The sequence below is a fragment of the Gracilinanus agilis genome, chromosome 6 (genome assembly GCF_016433145.1).
Source record: "Gracilinanus agilis isolate LMUSP501 chromosome 6, AgileGrace, whole genome shotgun sequence".
NCBI lineage: Eukaryota > Metazoa > Chordata > Mammalia > Didelphimorphia > Didelphidae > Gracilinanus > Gracilinanus agilis.
The window spans coordinates 279,674,111-279,679,225 of NC_058135.1; the positions used below are offsets into that span (position 1 = coordinate 279,674,111).

The 5,115-nt window shown below is 35.1% G+C and overlaps 1 pseudogene; it reads right to left on the reverse strand.

Moving 5' to 3' along the window:
• Positions 1 to 1,133: 1,133 nt before the first annotated feature.
• Positions 1,134 to 4,470, reverse strand: LOC123251072 (annotated as a pseudogene).
• Positions 4,471 to 5,115: the final 645 nt, after the last annotated feature.

Below are 5,115 nucleotides of genomic sequence, written 5' to 3' on the forward strand. Positions count from 1 at the left end.
TTTAAATGTCCAAATCCATTTTGAATTTATTGAGGGAATGGTAAAATGCTATATTTTTTCATGCTTTCAATCTGTGTTTATAATGGCATTTGAGGATTTAGACCTATAAAACAAAATGTAAAAGTTGGATGTGTCTCAATAATGCCCTAGGTAACTAAATGGAAGCAAAGGTATTATATGAACTCTAGGCTAGGTACCAATGGTCCAAGGGGAATTCTTGAGAGAGATAGAGTGAGGAAAATAGAATCTTACCATCAGTGGATCATTAAATCTAATCTATATCTGAAAGGGAATGTTCTCTATATCACACACAATAAATAAATATCTCACTTGAAGGTCTACATTGAGAAAGAATTCTTCAAGTTAGATTTCTAATTTTGAAATGCTCCATTTGTTAGGAAAACTTTTCTTTATATGAAGCCAAAATTTGCCTCTGAAAATTCTAGCCACTACCCTGTGTTTTGCCTTCTAGTGTCAAGAAGAATATGTCTACTCCCTTTCCCCCAAGAGACATCTTTCAATACTTCATCTACCCGAACTGATATTTTAATTTCCCAAGATGATTTTACTCAGTTCAAAATGTTAATATGAAATGTTCTCTAATAAATCTTCTCAGGGCATGCTCCAAGTATCAAAGTCTTTCCTAAAATGTGACACCTGTAATAGTTAAAATTGGTTTTGGTCAAATTAAGAGTTAAAAAGGCTGTTGTGGTCACTCTTTATAAAAATTAACTCTTAAGTCATGGGACTCTTAGTAGCTGTGGTAGCTTTATTACAGCAAAGTAAAGATAGTAAAGAGAGGGAAATGTAGGAAAGAGGTAGAAAATATTGCCTAGCTAAATACCCTAAGTCTGAGAGCCTCCAGACCTTGAGTGTAAATCTGAATACAAATCTCACCTGCCCATGAGAGTGTCTTCAGCCAAGTATTTCACCAACCAAAAGGCCAATGCTGAAGAGGCTGAGTCACAAAAGGCAGTCTCTAATAATAAAGAGGCAAGAGTCTCACCAGAGTAAACATCCCTCTTCATCCCAAGTTACCAATGCAGGAATTTGAATCTGAATTGTCCACCAGAATCCAAGGTCTGAATCAGGAAGCTGAAATCAGAAGCCTCATTCAAAATGAGAATTCAAAATCAGAGTGCATAATAAGAACGAATGACTTCCTGTTGCTTCTCACTTTTTAAGTACTTTTTTCCACCCAACAATTCTCCCAGGTCACATCTCAGGAACCAATCATAATTCCTTAATTTGTCTAGCACTGCCCACAATGCTTGAGGGATCCACTTCTGGTCTTTGAGGGTATGGATTTCCTTTTCTAGTAAAAGGTTCTTTATGACTAAGTGTGAAAAGAGGGGCACTCCAAGTTCTCGATTGATTTAGTTAAAATAAACAAAGGGAGTTAAAAATTTCCTTTCACACACCCAAGACTAAATAAAAACTTTAGATATACTCTAAAAACAGCAGCATGTAGCACTATCATAATGCCACTCATTTGGAACAAATTATTTCTCAATGTGGTCCTTAAGGCATTGACATTTTTGCTTCTATGTCTTACTACTGATTAATATTATATGCATGTCCCCCTAATATCAACTGAATATATTGAGATAAACCATTCCTTCTTTAGAGTGAACTGTTGCTAGTTGATTCAAGACAAAAATAATGCAAATCCTCAAAGGAAAAGGTGTAGAATCCAAGTGAAAGAAAGAATACCAAACACCTACCAAAGTCCCTTAATAACAACCAAGACTTCTGGGCTCACACAAACCATGTTTAATCCTGGAAAATGACCTGAAAAAATATTTCTCTCTCATTAGCTCATTACTGCAACAATAAAAATCTGTGATAAAGAGAAACCGAGGCACAAATATCTGAGCAAAATCAACTTATCAGCAAGCCTAGCATATAATAATAAAAGGGATCCAAGGCTCCTCAATAACCAAAGATGAATCTGACAATCAGAGAAAATCTTTTATATACTTAATTAAATAAGGTATTAAAAGCAATCTAGTGATGCAAATAAAACTGAGACAATGATTGATCATGCAGAAATGAAATGTGGGATTTTGCATATATTGAATCTGAGTAAGTATTATTATAACTCAAGGTAAGAAGGAAAACACAGATTTTAATTATATCTCCTGGAAACTCTCTTGGAGGGCAAACATATTATGACTATATTGACTTGCATCTTCTGAAAAGTCTTGTGATGCTTCAATGTCCTTTGACCAAGTTCAGTCATTTCTCCCTTTGGTCAGCAAAAGTTCACAGATTTGAATCTTTGTGGTTCCTCTTTAATCCCTAGGAATACTCATAAATTTTACCAATGAGGTCTAGAAAATTAAATCTACATGTGACCCAACAAGACTGATCCTGGTGATTATATACAAATTTCAATCAATAATTAGTGAATAATACAAAATAAAGTAGAGTATCATTTTTTCAATTATATATTACCCCACAAATATAATTGTGCCTTGAAAATCAGCTTACATGCTGAGAGTATAGCACATTCCTACATTTCTCCCAATATTGTCAAGATATCCATATCCTAAAAAATCTTTTAAGTTATCAAATACTAGACAAAGTTTACTTCGTCCCTCAATAAAATCAAAGGTGTTGAAACGAATCACAGGAAGTCCTATTCAGATTAAAAAAATACATGAAGTGCCCCCCACAACACATATTGGCTAGAAGGTAATAGACACCAAGGTTGTGATAAGAATATTATACTCATAATACCATGAATGGCTCTCTCCCACAGGATTTTTCAAAGTTCTTTCTAGGCCCATAGAACCACACTGTGATCTATATTCCTTCCCAAATATAACCATATTCCTGGGGTATGCTGGGATTAGTTTCAGTTGGCTCAGAAAAAGACAATTAAATTTTGAATGTGAGCACTTAGACCATAGAAATCAATCAATGCTACAAATAAATACTTGGCTTATTGTTTTGATAACCTACACAGAAAGTGATAGAGGAAATAATAAGGAGGATTATTTTTAAATTGTGTGTGTGTGTATTTATTTACAACAGAGACCTAGTTCTTAAATATTTACCAGCAAACTTTTGGTTAAGGGACTGATAAATAAGCAGTGCCATAACCATCTCCAAGTATCTCAGTGGCATTTGCCCTCCAAGTAATATACTGTTAAAAAATTATGTATCTGATCTTCCTCATTCTAGAAGGATAATAGACAAAATTACTATATCATGTTTATGGGTATGCACACACATATCATGCATTGTATACAATAATCCTATAAGAAAAGGGATACTATCGAGGCTTTTAAAATATGAAGAAAATGAGGTGGAGACTTTAAGTGACTTTTCTAAGGTTACACAACAGGAAAGAGTCTGAGACAGGATTTAAATTCAGGACTCTCCTAACTCCAAGCTTATGACACTTCATACTACATGATATTGATAGAAAAAATTTGAATTACATTTCTGAGTGTATTAGAAAAATAGCCAGACTTGGGGGATAGATTTCAGTGGGAGTAAGATGCAAATTGGGGTTTTTCTCTAATTAAAAAAGATGATCTAAGTAAAGTTGTTGTCCCCTCATAGCTTTCTTAAAAGCATTCTTGACATCTTTGTTCCTCAGGCTATAGACCAGAGGATTCAACATGGGAATGACCATGGTGTAGAATACTGACACAATTTTGTCTGAGTCCATTGAATGGTTTGAGCTAGGCTGGAAGTACATGAATATAATTGTCCCATAAAATATGGACACTGCTGTGAGATGGGAAGCACAGGTAGAAAAAGCTTTCTGACGTCCTTCAGCAGAATGAATCTTCAGGATGGTGATGAAGATGAACAAATAAGAGGTAAAAATAACGATAAAGGGGGAAAAGGCATTGAATGATCCTAAAATAAAGATTATTGACTCAATGAAGTGAATTTCAGAGCAAGAGAGAACTAAGAGAGGGGGAATATCACAGAAAAAGTGATGGACTATATTGGACCTACAGAAGGAAAGAGTAAAAATGTTTCCTATGACTATGGAGGAAGTTAGAAAGCCACAGATATAAGATCCACTGACGAGATATGCATGGTAGTGGTATAATGTAGGGGCCTACAAATAGCTGCATAGCGATCATAGGCCATGGAAGCTAACAGGAAACTTTCAATAATAACAAAGGCCCCAAAGAAGAACAACTGTGTAGCACATCCATTATGGGAGATGGCCTTGTCCCCTGTGAGGAGACCAGTCATCACCTTTGGGGTAACAGTTGAAGAGTAGCCAAAATCCACCAGAGAGAGGTTACTGAGGAAAAAATACATGGGAGTGTGGAGGCAGGAATCCCAGGAGATAAGAGCTATCATTCCCAGATTTCCTACAAGGGTGATGAGGTAGATGAGGATGAATATTATAAAGAGAGGAATCTGAAGCTCTGGGGCATCTGTTAACCCTGTAAGAATGAATTCATTCACCTCAGATCTGTTCTCCATTGATATCATTTTAGTTTGATATCATTCACCTGCAACAATAAAAAGTAACCATTAGAAAATTCAGCTTTACGTAATGCATGATTCTAAGACATAAAACAGAGTCATAGATATAGCTAATATGAAGGATTGAAGAAGGAAATCAAGGGACCAAGAGCATTCAGGTCATTGCACTGATCCAGTTTTTCATAGTTTCTCATATATTATTCCTACATTTTTCAATCATCTACAAACAACAATTCTCATAATGTTATTTCTCACTTCAGAAAAGGGAAGTTCCTTATTCTCTGGCAAAAATCAGCATGGTTGGAAAACTAGACCTTGTCTTATGATAGGCTTTACTCTGATGAAGAAGAAAGAATAGAGGAATGAAGGGGAATATGGAAAAACAAATAAGAGGAAAGTTAAATGAGAGAATGGAGAAGAGGATCAAAGAAACTTGGCTGAGATTTCATTGGGATCCTTCTTAGTCTTGAAATTGTCATAGCTGCAAGGTCTATGCTATGAACTGAAGTCACCAGTTCCTGAGTAGGAAAAGCTGTCAGTGGACATATTACATAATCATGGGAGTAATCTCAAAAAAAGACCATGAGTGAATTATATAATAATTTGTTTATTATGTGATTAAATAATATAAATAATATAAATAATATAAAT